The sequence below is a fragment of the Apium graveolens genome, chromosome 9, assembly GCF_009905375.1.
Source record: "Apium graveolens cultivar Ventura chromosome 9, ASM990537v1, whole genome shotgun sequence".
NCBI classification, from domain to species: Eukaryota; Viridiplantae; Streptophyta; class Magnoliopsida; order Apiales; family Apiaceae; genus Apium; species Apium graveolens.
This window is the reverse complement of record NC_133655.1, coordinates 223,174,760-223,190,630: the sequence shown is the minus strand read 5'-3', so window position 1 is coordinate 223,190,630 and position 15,871 is coordinate 223,174,760.

Genomic DNA, 15,871 nt, shown 5'->3' with positions numbered 1-15,871 from the left:
CTAGCTATAATATCTAATTTTTTATTTATTATTTGCATGCTTATTTTATAACTTTCAATATGTTGATTTATATCTTTATTAAAAGTAAAGTTTTTATCTGCTATCATTTTAATACTTTCTAACTTATAATCTTCCATTAATCAAATATTTATTTATTTTATTTATATAAATATATTAGCTTTTTATATAGATTTTTCTTACACATTTGTTTTGTTTCTTTATTTTCTACTATAAAATAAATTAATAGATTTGCTATTATTTTAGATTTATAACTTTTATTATTATCTCTTAGTAATTTTGCTGGGGGTCTCATTTAATTTTCAAATTTTAATATTAAGATTTCGTTTTTTACTATTCATATTCATAATTACTATTCAAAATTCACTATTCATCGGTTACTATTCATTGGTTACTATTCATTCCGAAATTTCGAACTTTGCTCCACTCAACTTTTAATGCTCCCTACTATTTGCTACAGTAAATTTTACTATTTTTCATGCTTTTTTACTATTTGCTATGATTATTTATTATATTTTTTCTATTCATCCTCTCGCCCTATTTTCTAGCTCTGATACCAGATTGATTGGGGATCGTTTTCTATATCTGATAACCCTAAAGAGGGAAGGCACACAGATATATAAATCATAAAACATGATTTTATAATTTCTCTACAATCCATAACAATTTACACATAACAGTTATTTCTATATATTTAAGTTTTCTATCATATTAATCGCATACCAAATAAGCAAAACCATTTAAACAATTATAGAGTTGATGAATCAATAACAGCTCACCGGAGTCCCTGGTGAATGCTATGCCCTATTTCGACTTCCCCGTCATCTTGGGCTCTGCAACTTCAGGCGTCTCAACGGACTATCTACCGTTCCTTGCTTCTTCATCTTTATAATTATTTTAATAGTAGATGTTTATTAGGTACTCGATCTATATGAATTTCAGCTTAAATATATATAAAAATTGTATGTTATCTTGTTATAGATTGCAGAGGTGAGGTTTTTAGCTTGCCATTAATGTATATAGAAAAGAAATTTATATAAGAAAACTCAGAGAGAAAACAACTAAGCAAGTGATGGATTTTTTAAACTGATAACAATACTGATGCCTCTTTGGTTACAATTCTCCTCTTTTATAGAGGTAGAGTTTTCTATTACATGATATATTTTTCCGACATAATATTCCTTCTCTTTCCTTCTTTTTCTTTCATCCCTTCCTTTTTCTTTTCTTCTGTCTTCTTTTTCCACTTTTCTAACTTTTTCTTCTGTCAACTTTTTCAACTTTTGCAACTTTTTCTTCTGTCGTCTTTTTCAACTTTGTAATTTTTTCCTCTGTCCTGCTTTCTCTTGTGTCCATTTCTTCTGAATTATTTTGCCTTCTTTTTCAACTTTGCAACTTTTCTTCTGTGCTTTTATTCTTCCTGCTTTCTCTTTTTATTTCGTCCACTCCTTTTGATGCCTTCTGTCTTTTGTCTTTTGTCTGGAATTCCATAATTTTTGGCTATTTTTACAGTCACCAATTTTCATTGGACCGTAGAAATATATATTACAGTCACCAATTTTCATTGGGCCGTAGAATCATATTTTACAGTCTCCAATTTTCATTGGGCCGTAGAATCATATATTACAGTCACCAATTTTCATTGGGCCGTAGAATCATATATTACAGTCACCAATTTTCATTGGGCCGTAGAATCATATATTACAGTCACCAATTTTCATTGGGCCGTAAAAACATTTTTTAATATGTTATGGTCACCAAACTTCGTTTGGGCCATAAGGTTACTATAATATTACATGTTGAAATAACAGGAGTTATTACAATCTTACTCGAAAGGATTAGAACATGCTCCTTCCTTTACTAAGGGTTTTAAAACTACTACAGTCTTCTTTCTTTGTCCTGTAATAATAGCCTTGAAAAACTCCTTGGTTTGTGGTGCATGATTGTAATTTCCACCTGTTATCCTGTTATGCATACCTGCTAAATCACTTGTATCTGTTTTCAAAACATCATTATTATAATATAATGTTAGTATTTCTTCTACGTCTCCCTTCATACTTGTTCCTAATACACATGCCTTCCTCCCTTTTATAAGATCTTCAAGTTTGGATTTTAGAACTGATAATCCAATTGCCCTTTTATTTGACATCCATTCTTGAAATCCTTCGATTGTGCATGGCATAGGAGACTTGAGACTAGTATTATCGCCTTCTATAGTAGTATTCCTACCATACTTGAATATCTGACATATTATTATTGGTTTTGCTACAAAGTCGGTACAAGCATCAAATACCTGTACTCCATATATTCCTCCTGGTCCATATGATTGCATCATTGCACTAACGCTTTCAACTATTAGTGGTGGAAGTTTTGATATACTTCTTAATGTTTCATCAACCATGATTTTATCAATAAATCCCAACATTAATAAGCTTTCTACCACTTTAGGATCAGCGTCTTCTTTGCAGATATACCTTGGATATTTACTAAACTTTCCAGTTCTGAGGATGGTATTATTGGAGTTCTAGTCATAAAATTTTGTTATCTTTTTAAAGGCGTCCATATACTCTTTTGGATATTTAATTCTGTCTGATATAGAAACTTGGGGTTTTGGTTGTTCTGGTTTGGATATTTCTGTTTGGGTAAGGGTTGATATTGTAGGAGTTGTAGCTAGTCTTGATACAAAAGTTTGGGGTGTAATATTTTTGATAAGCTTTATAGCTCCTTCAAGATTTTTTATAAGGTTGTTAACTTCTTGGGTCAAGGTTGCAATTTGTTCATTCTTCCTCTTGATTTCTTCTAGTATCATTTCCATCGGTTGAATATTCTTGTTATCTCTGTCCATTTTCTCTACTAAGAAAATCTGCAAGAACATTTTTAGTACTTGATATATTTTTAATAATAAAATCATAACAACTAAATAATGCTTGTCAATTTCTTCTCTTATTTAATTCTGGTAAAGGGTCAATTTTATTGAATATAAATGATCTTACTTGAGTGTTATCTGTTCTTACAACAAATTTTACAGGTAGTAAATGATAATGAAATCTTTTAATTCCTAATTTTACCGCTAATAATTCCTTTTCATTAATATGATAATTCTTTTCATTGGGTTTCCAAGTTCCAGCTGCATATCCACATATTAAAGGGTTTTCTTTATCAATATCATCTTTTTCAAAAGCTACTAATACTGCTCCCCATCCTATATCACTAGCATCTGTAAATAATTCTAATTGATCAGTATCTTTGGGTAATCGTAGTTTAGGTAAATTTTCTACCTTTGTTTTTAGTACTCTTATTGCATTTGTATGATCTTCTTTCCACTCAAAAGTTTTATTTTTCTTTATTAAATCTTGTAGAGGTTTTCTTAATTTTGGTAAGTCTTTTATATAATCTGAAGCGTAATTTACTATTCCTAAGAATTGTTGTACTTCTTTTTTATTTTCTAAAGTTTCTTTAAAATTCTTTATTTTTGTTGAAATATGTTCTTGTAATTGAATTCCTTCGGAATCTATAATATATCCTAAATATTCTATTTTGTGTTTAAATATTTCTGATTTATTTTCTGATAATAGGATTCCATGTTTTCTAATAGTCTGAATAAATATATCTAGATGTTTTGAATGATCTGTTAAATTGTCACTAAATATTAATATATCATCTATATATACTAGAATAAAATCATTCATTTCTCTAAATATTTTATCCATTCTTCTTTGGAATATTTGTGGGGTTGTTCTTAATCCAAATGGTAGTACTATCCATTCGTAATGTCCTTGTGAAACGCTAAATGCAGTTAAACATCTAGATTTCTTAGTTAATTTTATTTGTAATGTCCTTGTGTAAGTTCAAATTTTAGACTTATTAATAACTCAGAACTGAAACTATTTAATTCAACAAATTATTTCGGTAAAATCATTTTAATTCTATGACTAATTTATTCAATATAAATTGGAATGATTTAGTCCAATAAGGACAAACTGGGTATTTATACAACATCTCGATAAACCACTATCTAGTTCTCGATAAGAGTCAAGAAAGTGACATCTCGACATGAGTTCTCTATAGGTCATGTGATTTTTTTACAAGCAAATACCAACCGTTCATTCTTCACTTGTCGACAAGTCACATCTCTGCCCTATAAATACCCAGACATCTCGACATAACCCCTCTTTACGCTTTCGAGATCTCAATTGACCTAATTTCTACAAATTTTCACCATTCTCAATCGTTTCAATCTTTCTCTCTCAAAAAATTACCCACTTAAAACTCAAGCTCTTCAATGGCTGCTAACAATGTGAGAGTTGTCATCCCCAAAGATGGAACCAGCTACTTGGCGTTTGTTGATGAAAACCAAGCACCTGACAATTTCAAGTGCTTTGTCAAGTTTATTTCTGATTCCTATCTCTCAGGGGCCTTGACTGTAAATCATGTGATGTATTTGGATGTACTGAACGAGTTTTGGAACACAGCAATTATCAACACTATAGTTCATGATAATCAAGCAGTTTCTCTTGTGGTTAACTGCACAATTCAAGGTGTAGCTGTTGAGTTCAATGCAGATGACATCAACAAAGCACTGGGCATCCCTACAGATAATCTTCTTGATGCTCCTACTACTCAAAAGTTTGTTGAATTCATGAACTTCATGAACTACAGTGAGAAAATAAATTTGGCTAGGCTCAACAAGAAAAATCTGAGAAGCGAGTGGTCCTTTGTCTTTGAATCAATAGTGAGGGCTTTCATATGCAGGAAGATTGGTTATGACAATAATTCAAGTGTGGTCCAAAAGCTAGTGTATTCTGTTAGGCCTCAATGATACTATAGAAGGGGGTTGAATATAGTATCTACAATCAATTCGAGTATGAACACAAGTATGTAACAGAAAACAAGTTTATTCAATATATCAAAATCTGTTACAGTAGGTTTAATCTACTCTCTCAGTGATGCATGATATCATTAAGAGCTTCTAGGGTTACAAAGAATAATATTCTCGAGAATGATAACACATATAGTGTAAACCCTAAGCTGTGTTTATATAGTACACATTTACAAGATATCTTCTAATTGATATGAAATATATCTCTTCCTAAAATATATCAATCAGATATTATCTTCTGTAGTCCTATAGCTGTCCAACTCTCCATGCATATCTTTATTTGTTTAATCCAGATCCTCTCCTCTAAATCAGCCGCTTTTCATCCCTGAAGTGTATCCGCACTTAAGTTATGATATAAGTTTTAACTCCTTAAGTTCTGATAACGTTCTGTCTTCAGTAAGTTCTTATTTTTAGTTAAGTTCTGATATTCTGATAATAAGTTCTGAAACTAAACAAATCAGATTAGACATGACATCACAAATATATCTAACAATCTCCCCAACTTGTAAATTATGAAAAATATACAAGTTAATAGATTTGATGATGTCAAAAACATTTAAGTACAAATGCAATGAGATATTATTTTAAACAGCTAAATACAACTTACAGTACATGTAGCTTTACCAATATCACTAGATCAATCTGAATCCAAAGTGATTCCTTGTAAAATCTGTTACCAGCTTGTCCTCAGCATTTCTCAGAACTTCAACTAACTGTGCTTTGACTTGCATCAGTTCTTTATCTTCATTATCACCAATCTGATAAATGGTTGCTCTGAGTGCAGGAATTGATGTTCTTTCAAGCCCATCTTCAAGTCCGATAACTCTGGGATGTGAAAAGTATTCATTATAACATAAGCATCTTCCTTTCAGAATTACTTCTACCTTAGCAGAATTCTTCCTCATAGGAATTTCTCTTCCATCATCTTCAACTATCTTTGGAATAAATTCTGCAACCCTTGATCCAGATATTCTGGCTTTATCCCTTATGGTCTTCATCAAGAAATTTGACCATCTTCTGGTAACCTCAGACTTTATCTCCAAAAGATAATGAATGAATTGAAATTCTTTAAGAGATTTGTTCAGCACATCTGATTCTGACATTCTGTTGTTCTTCCATCTTTAAGAAATAGAATCAGCTTTTCCTTGACTTTACTCTTATCATGAGTATCCGGTACCACTTGAGCAGATATAACCTTGTCAAGGTGTTTCTTTGTAACTTCCTCAAGTGGTTTGTCAATTAATAAAAATGGATCTTCAATTGTTACTTCAACTCCTGTTTTGATCTTGGCTTCGCTTGATCCTAACCCAGATATGTCTCTTGCTTCTCTGGCATTCAATCCAACAGTCATGAAATCAAATAGTAGTTGACTTTTCTTAGGATCTGATGGTTTAACATTTTTCCATAGGAATTTCTTCTTATCATCAATTGTCATCTTGTTCAAATCAACTTGAGCTCTATCAGAGGTTGATGTCTTGATGACTTGTTCAGTATTTGCAGATTCTTCTGTAGCTTACTGTTCTGAAATATCTTCACTCTGAACAACTCGAGCTATGTTAAAGGTTGTCTTAGATTCTTCTGTCACCTTCTTTCTCTTTAGAGTTTCAACAGTTTCATCTTCAGCAGCTGTATCTTCAAAGACTTGAACCATCTTGCACACAGGATCCATCAGAATTTGAGGAATCTTCATTTTCTGCTTCTTGACTGTCTCCCCAACTTTTCCTTTTCCCTTGTCTTTGGGATCAATAGTAGTTTGAAATTTATTCCTTGATGTGGGAATCTCTGTGGCAGATCTATCTTTTATCACAATCCCCTTTTCTTTTGGCCTTGGTGGCTTTTTAGCATCAGAAGCTTTTAACTTTGGTTTGCTCTTCTCAGCAGCCAATTAAGCTTCTTCTTCTCTTAATTCCTCTAAATCCACTCCTAGATTATCCTTAAGGAATAGTCTATTGGCCTGTTCTTCATCAATAGTTTGAAGTTTTGGATCCTTGTAAAAGAATGTTGCTTTCGTTCCCTTAAAATTTCAGAGTCTGCAAAAACTTCTGTGAATCTTGGCTTCCAGCTTGAATCATTATATCAGAAGTAGTTGTCAGAACTTGATCATCAGAATTTGTAGGCTTCTTTCCTTCCTTATCCCTCCTTTAAGTAGAACCAGACAATCTCTGATGAGAACCTGTCTATTGAGAAGGAATCCTGCTCAATTGCTCTCCTTGACTATGACCTCTACTCTTATCAGAGTTTCCCTGGTCATCGCCATGATCATCCTTTTTCTTCAGTGTCTTGATTGGTGAGCATTTGGACTTAACTACCTTCTCCCCTTTTTGGCATCATCTGTCAGGAGTAGTGAAAGGAGTTCCACTGAAGATTGGATTTCATTGAGCTGTGATTGTTGAGAGGCTTGATTCTGCAATACCTCATCTAGTTGGGCCTGCTGCTTGATTTGAACTTGCTCAATAGCTTCCACTTTTTCTTGAATTGGTCTGATAAACCTATTCTTGTCTAGTTTGAGCATCAGGTCTAGCTTATCAGCTACTTCCTGAAGTTTATCAACCTTTTCATGAGTCTTGGAGTGTAGACCTTGAAGAGATTTAGTACTGAGAGTAGTGACTTTAAGTTGTGTTTTGAAGTCAAAATTTATCAGCAACTCATCAGCTTTTGAAACATGTTCTGACAGAACATGTGGGCTGGGAATGAAGTCAGGTTCATTCCACTTCTTTGTCCACTCAACTCCTCTGAAAGTTTCCTCCTATGGAACATGAGCATCTTCTTCAACAAATTTAAGCAGTGCCTCCTTGCCAAGAATTGGAGCATTAACTTGAGCACTTGCTGGAGCACTGTCTCCAGAATTTGATAAAATCTCATCATCTTCAGATAACACCAGAGTGTGTGTAACTGAAGGAGATTTTGGAGCAACTTCATCTAAATTCTGATCTTCAGTGCCAAGATCAAGAATTGGTGTTGTTGGTATCTTAGCCTGTAGAATTAGTGAAACAGGAGATGTTGGCTGTTTTGCTGGTGGAGCTTCCAGATAGAGAACAGAAGGAATATTCAACCTGTAAATATCAATTTCAGGACTTAACCCTGAATCTCCAACTGAGGCAGTTTCTTTGAATGGAGAGATAGGAGGTGTGATCACTGTGTCATGAACAGTGTCTTCAGGTTGAGGTGGAGCTGTCAAAGCTTCAATGACTGTAGGTTCTAATGAGATCAGAGATTCCTGATCCCCTTCCTCAGCATCTTCAGTATCCTCATATTGAATTTGTGCAATATACACACCTGCTCTAGTCTTTCTTGATCTTCAAGATGGAGGAGTGACTTTATCTGTATCAGAACTTGAAGGTCTTTTCCTTTTCAAAATTCCAGAACCCTCAGCTTCATTCTCTTTCTGAAGAGTTGACTCTTCAGCTTCTAATGTCACAGGTTCTGATGCAGTAACCTGGACTTGTTCATCCTCATCAGATTCATCTCTCAGAATCATCATTTTTCTTCTCCTTGGTGGAGATTTAGGCACATAGATAGTTCTTTTGGTTTTGGGCCTAGAGGATGTGTCAGATTTTACAACTGACACCTTTTGAGAAGTACCAGAGGTTGGTTTGGTTTTGGATTTAAGAGATGAGGTTCTGATATTAGGTGCTGATGGTTGTGGTTGAGAGGATTGTGTTGGTTGATAGAAGATTCTGATAGTAGGCTGTGGTTGAGTATTGGAAGGCTGGGTTGATGGAGGTTGAGAAGTAATAGGTTGTGTAGGTGCAACATCAGGATATATGGTTTTGGTTGTGTGAGGATCAGAATTTACTAAGAATTGTTTTACAGATAGAGGAATTTGAAGAGGTCTTAGTATGTCTTTCTTATTATCAGCAGATAACAAGTCTGTGAAGACCCTTTTATGAAGTTTAAAAGGTTGAATCAAGTCACTAAAGGCTTGGGGCTTATCAGAACAAAAAAAACTATAAATAAGCTGACAGAACCTAGCAAAGTAAACAGTATTTGGGTCCTCTTTCAACCTATCCCCAATAAAATCCAAAATAGCAGTAGCATAATCAAAATGAGTTTGATTAAGAAGTGCATACCCTATTTGCTGACTCAGAATTGGAATAACATCAAAGTTTGAGCATTTGTTGGTAAAGGCTCTGGTGATGCAATCGAAAAAGAAGCTCCACTCCCTTCTGATGTATGGCCTCTTCAGTTGTCCCAGCTTGGACAGACTTTTCTCATAGCCAAGATTGGCCATCATACTCTGTAGAAGTGGATCCTCAATCTGAGCATTGAAAGTACAAGTTTCTGGCAAATGCAAAGCTTGTCGAACAGTAGACAAGGTAACCAGGTGCTCATCTTCCTCAGTTGTGAAAATGATGCTTAGAGACCCATCTTCACCACCATCATCATAGACTGCAGTCCTCCAAAACTCCAGAATTTGTGTTCCTGAGAGTGCTTGTGGTTGGATCAAAGCATACCCAATTTCACTGCTAGCCAGAAAATCTTGAATGAAGTGAAGATCTGAAGGAGCATCGTCCTTGCTGAGAATAGCCATATAGTTGTTGGGGACGAACTTGGCTCCATTAAAGATACCGTCCTTTGGTGCCATTTCTGTGAAAATCGTGTGTTCGCAAGGTGTTTGATAAAATGCCTGTAAGAAAGTCCGTCATAAAATAGAGAGAAAGAGAGAGAGAGAGAGAGAGAGAGAGAGAGAGAGAGAGAGTAAAAGAAATAAGAGATAAAGTAAGGAAGAGAGAAGTTAAAAGATTTGTATAATCTTTTATCTCTAATATTTATACTCTTTCCACTCAACGGCTCTTTTTGGAAGTAAAACCGGCATAGTTACACCTATCATGCAGTAAATAGTAAAGGCAGTAATTAGTGGGCACGAGAAATGTGCAGTAATTATTGCACATATGCATATGCAAAAACCAACTCGCAACCCATTAACCAAATGATTATCACTGTTTTTATCTCACTTAATTATTTTATGAAAATATGACCGTTACAGTAAATATCAAGAATAAGTCAAGTAAATAAATAATGCCACGTAAGCATCAGAGTTTGCATCAGAACTTGACTATTATCAGAATTTAAAGGTCATCGGAACATGGCTTCTGTACTCAAAAAGTGAATGACTGTTTCTGTGATTCTTCAGAGTTTAATCATCAGAACAGAATCAGAACTTGTCCTCAGAATTTATGCAAATAATGCTTAACTGTTTATCTAAAACAACTTTATCACCACAGTAATTTTCATCATTCATATGGAATGATAGTGTGTGTATGTGCAAATGATTAGATAAAGATTAAAGTCTGATAAACTTCAGTATATCTTAGAAATTAGGCATAATTAAGAAAAATGCTTAAAATCTGTCATGAATTGTGAAGTCTACTATAGAATAAAGTTATGCAAGAATCCACCTCAACTGTTTGTGCTTATTTTATGTATCTTTTGAAATTCTTTTGACAATGGCTTCTCAGTGTAAATGAGTTACAACTGCCATCAGAATTTATGCTGTTATCAGAATATTTCTCCAGTAATCAGAGAATGTGAAAAGTCACCAAGAAAAATTAATTTTTTTTAATGCATATAACTTAATACCAGCAATGCACTTGGATCTTCCCTTTCACATATTTACTCTAGATCTCAAAGGAGTACATGATTTCAATTTTTCTTTTCTTTTATTTCTTCAGATAAGTGAGGCTTATCAAGCATGTAGTTCATCCTTAAGATTTACTGACATCAGAATTTGACAGATAAGAAGCAATAATCTAGTTTGTGACTTAGTAATAAGATACAGGAAGTAAATTTGACTAAGATCAAAATCAGAATTTGGTTGTGTTATGGATTTCCACATAAATAACTAATTCAAACATGGGATTCATAGTTTTTTAAAGACTACTAAGTCAGCATCTAACAAGATAATCCTTATTGGATTGAATAGTCACAGAACATTCAGAACACTTTCAGAGTTTATAGAATCACATCATATAATAAGCAGTGTTTTAATATGTTACAAATTAAGCACAAATTACATTAAGATATTAAAATCTGTAAACACTGATCATAAAGTCTGATGTATGAGAATAAAAACTACGTAAATTTTGAGAAAGAACCTAAAACCATTCCAAGTTCATTTACCAGTCTTGTAAAAGTATCTTCACATAGTGGTTTTGTGAAGATATCTGCTAGTTGTTGATCTGTTGGAATAAAATGCAATTCCACTGTACCTTCCATCACATGTTCCCTTATGAAATAGTACCTAATGTTGATGTGCTTTGTTATTGAGTGTTGAACTGGATTTCCTGTCATAGCAATAACACTTTAATTATCACAGTAAATAGGTATTTTAGAAAATTCTAACCCATAGTCCAGTAACTGATTCTTCATCCAAAGAATCTGTGCACAACAGCTTCATGAAACAATATATTCTGCTTTTGCAGTTGATGTGGAAATTGATTTATATTTCTTACTAAACCAAGAAACCAATCTACCTCCAAGAAATTGGCAGCTTCCACTAGTGCTTTTCCTGTTTATTTTGCATCCTGTAAAATCTGCATCTGAGTAACCTATTAGCTTAAAATCTGATTCCCTAGGATACCACAATCCTAGATCAGCTGTACCCTTGAGGTACTTGAAAATTATTTTCACAGCTATTAGATGAGGTTCTCTTGGATCAGCCTGAAATCTTGCACAAAGACAGGTATCATACATGATATCTGGTCTACATGCAGTTAAATAGAGTAAAGAGCCAATCATACCTCTGTAGTTAGTAATATCTACTGATGTTCCAGTATCTTTATCTAACTTGGTGGCAGTAGCCATGGGAGTTGACTTGCATTCCAAATTTCTTGAGTAAATTTCTTGTGTACTTGGATTGATTTGTGAAAGTACCTTCTTCAGTTTGTTTGACTTGAAGTCCCAGAAAATAACCCAACTCTCCCATCATACTCATTTGATATCTTGAGTACATTAATTTAGAAAATCTTTCACAAAGTTTTGTATTTGTAGAGCCAAAGATGATATCATCAACATATATCTGTACCAAAAGTAAGTCCTTTCCATGGTTGAGGTAGAATAAAGTCTTGTCAATTGTGCCTCTGTAAAACCCACTTTCCAGAAGGAATTGAGTCAGAGTCTCATACCATGCTCTAGGAGCTTGCTTAAGGCCATAAAGTGCTTTGTCAAGCCTGTAGACATGATTTGGAAATTTTGGATCTACAAAGCCTGGAGGTTGTTCAACATATACCTCTTCTTCCAATTCTTCATTGAGAAAAACACTTTTCACATCCATTTGAAAGACTTTAAACTTCTTGTGAGCAGCATAAGACAAAAAGATTCTTATGGCTTTCAATCTAGCAGTTGGAGCAAATGTTTCATCATAGTCAATACCCTCATATTGAGAGTAACCTTTAGCAACCAGCCTTACTTTGTTTCTTTTAATTATGCCATCACTGTCAGTTTTGTTTCTGAACACCCATTTTGTGCCAACAATGGATCTGTCATTTGGTCTTGGCACTAGGGTCCAGACTTTATTTCTTTCAAATACATTTAACTCTTCCTGTATTGCTTGCACCCAATCAGCATCTTAAAGAGCTTTTTCCACTTTTTTTGGTTCAGTCTGAGATAGAAAGAAATGATAGAGACATTCATTTGTTTTTGTTGTTCTAGTTCTGACACCTGCTTCAGGATCTCCAATTATTAAGTCAGGTGTGTGTGATTTAGTCCACTTTCTTGCAGATGGAAGTTGATCTCTAGATTGGATCCTCCCCCATGATCCATGTTATCTCCATCAACATTTTCTGATGCTCCCCCTGAAGTTATGCTCTCTGAGATTCCAGAATTTGAGTTGGATCCTTCAAGGAATTGAAGAATTAGAGTTTCCAGAATTATTAGAATTTGGCTCATCAGAACTTGATGAATCAGAACTTGAAGAGCCAGTGACTGGTTCTGATACTTCTTGAGAGTCTTGAGATGTGGTATGATCATCAGCTTGCTCCCCCTGAACAGGTGCATTTTCCTTTGGAGCAATTACCACAGTTTCAATGACATCAGAATTTAACCCATCAGAACTTACAGGATCAGGATTTAGGTCATCAGAATTTACAGAATCAGAATTTACATCTTCATTTTCAAATCTCAGCTGATCATGATCATTGAAATCTTCAAGTCCAGTAATATTTTTATCATCAAAAGATACATTGATAGATTCCATGACAACCCTTGTTCTTTAATTGTAGACTCTGAAGGCTTTTATGGAAAGTGGATATCCAACAAAAATTCCTTCATCAGCTTTTAGATCAAATTTTGACAGCTGCTCAGGATGAGTCTTAAGAACAAAACACTTGCATCCAAATACATGAAAATATTTCAGATTTGGCTTTTTTTCTTCACCATCTCATATGGTGTTTTTCCATGCTTGTTTATGAGTGTAGCATTATGTGTAAAATAAGCAGTCTGCACAACTTCAACCCAAAAGTAGGTTGGTAGCTTTGCTTTATCAAGCATAGTTCATGCAGCTTCAATAAGCATAGTTTGGTCATGGGAGTTGATGCAGTTGAATAGTCTTGTATTCCAAATTTCTTCAGTAAATTTCCGGTGTACTTGGATTGACAGATAAAAGTACCTTCTTTATTTTGCTTGACTTGAAGTCCCATAAAATAACTAAATTCTCCCATCATACTCATTTGATATCTTGATTGTATTAGTAGAACCAAATATGATATCATCAACATATATATGTACCAAAAGTAAGTCCTTTCCATGGTTGAGGTAGAACAGTGTTTTATTAATTGTACCTCTATAAAATCCACTTTCCAGAAGGAATTGAGCTAAAATCTCATACCATGCTCTTGGAGCTTTCTTAAGGCCATAAAGTGCTTTGTCTAATCTGTAGACATGATTTGGAAATTTTGAATCTTCAAAACCTGGAGGTTGTTCAACATATACCTCTTCTTCCAATTCTCCATTGAGAAAAGCACTTTTCACATCCATTTGAAAGACTTTAAACTTTTTGTGAGCAGCATAAGCCAAAAAGATTCTTATGGCTTCCAATCTAGCAACCGGTGCAAATGTTTCATCATAATCAATACCCTCCTGTTGAGAGTAACCCTTAGCATCCAGTCTTGCTTTGTCCCTTGTAATTATGCCATCACTTTCAGTTTTGTTTCCGAACACCCATTTTGTGCCAACAATAGATCTGTTCTTTGGTCTTGGCACTAGGGTCCAGACTTTATTTCTTTCAAATTCATTCAACTCTTCCTACATTGCTTGCACCCAATCAGCATCTTGAAGAGCTTCTTCCACTTTCTTTGGTTCAGTCTGAGATAGAAAAGAATGATAGAGACATTCATTTGATGTTGCAGTTCTAGTTCTGACACCTGCTTCAGGATCTCCAATTATTAAGTCAGGTGTATGTGATTTGGTCCACTTCCTTGCAGATGGAAGTTGATTTCTAGAACTGGATCCTCCCCCATGATCCATGTTGTCTCCATCAACATTTTCTGATGCTCCCCTGTAGTTATGCTCTCTGAAACTTCAGAATTTGAGATGGATCCTTCAGGATTTGAAGTATCAGAGTTTCCAAAATTATCAGAATTTGGCTCATCAGAACTTGATGAATCAGAACTTGAAGAGCTAGTAACAGGTTCTAATGTTTCTTGTGAGTCTTGAGTTGTGGTAGGATCTTCAACTTGCTCACCCTGGACATATGTTCCTTTGGAGTAGTTACCACAGTTTCAATGACATCAGAATTTAACCCATCAGAACTTACAGGATCAGAGTTTAAGTCATCAGAATTTACAGAATCGGAATTTAAATCTTCATTTTCAAATCTCAGCTGATCATGATCATTGAAATCTTCAAGTCCAGTAATCTTCTTATCATCAAAAGATATATTGATAGATTCCATGACAACCCTTGTTCTTAAATTGTAGACTCTAAAGGCTTTTCTGGAAAGTGGATATCCAACAAAAATTCCTTCATCAGCTTTTAGATCAAATTTTGACTGCTGTTCAGGATGAGTCTTAAGAACAGAACACTTACATCCAAATACATGTAGTATTTCATATTTGGCTTCTTTTTCTTCACCATCTCATATGGTGTTTTTCCATGCTTGTTGATGAGTGTAGCATTCTGTGTAAAACAAGCAGTTTGCACAGCTTCAGCCCAAAAGTAGGTTGGTAACTTTGCTTCATCAAGCATAGTTCGTGCAGCTTCAATGAGAGTCCTGTTCTTTCTTTCTACAACTCCATTTTTCTGTGGAGTTCCAGGTGCAGAAAATTCCTATTTGATTACATGCTCTTTGCAGAACTCTTCTATGATTGAATTCTTGAACTCAGTGCCATTATCACTTCTTATTATTTTAACAGAATCTTTGACCAACTTATCCAGCTGTCTGACATGATCAGTTAGAGTAGATGCAGTTTCATTCATCTTGTGCAAGAAATACACCCAAGTGTATCTTGTGAACTCATCCACTATAACCATAGCATATTTCTTCTTTGCAATAGACATGACATTGACTGGACCAAATAGATCAATATGCAGTAAGTGATAAGGCTCAAGAATTGAGGATTCAGTTTTCTCTTGAATGAAGATTTTCTTTGTTTTGCCTTTTGACATGAGTCACAAAGACCATCAGGAGCAAATATTGATTTTGGCAGTCCTCTCACAAGATCTTTTTTTACCAGCTCATTTATGTTGTTGAAATTTAAATGAGAGAGTCTCTTGTGCCAATTCCAACTTTCTTCAATCGATGTTCTGCTTAACAGACAGATTGCAGAACCATCATAATTTGTTGAAAGTCTGGCTTCACATATGTTACCATGTCTGTAACTTTTCAGAACCACTTTTCCTATAGAATTACTTACAACTTCACAGTGTTCTTTAAAGAAATCCACATAATAACCTATGTCACAGATTTAACTCACACTTAGCAGATTGTGTTTAAGTCTTGAGACAAGAGCTACTGATTCAATTATGACATTTCCAAGGTTG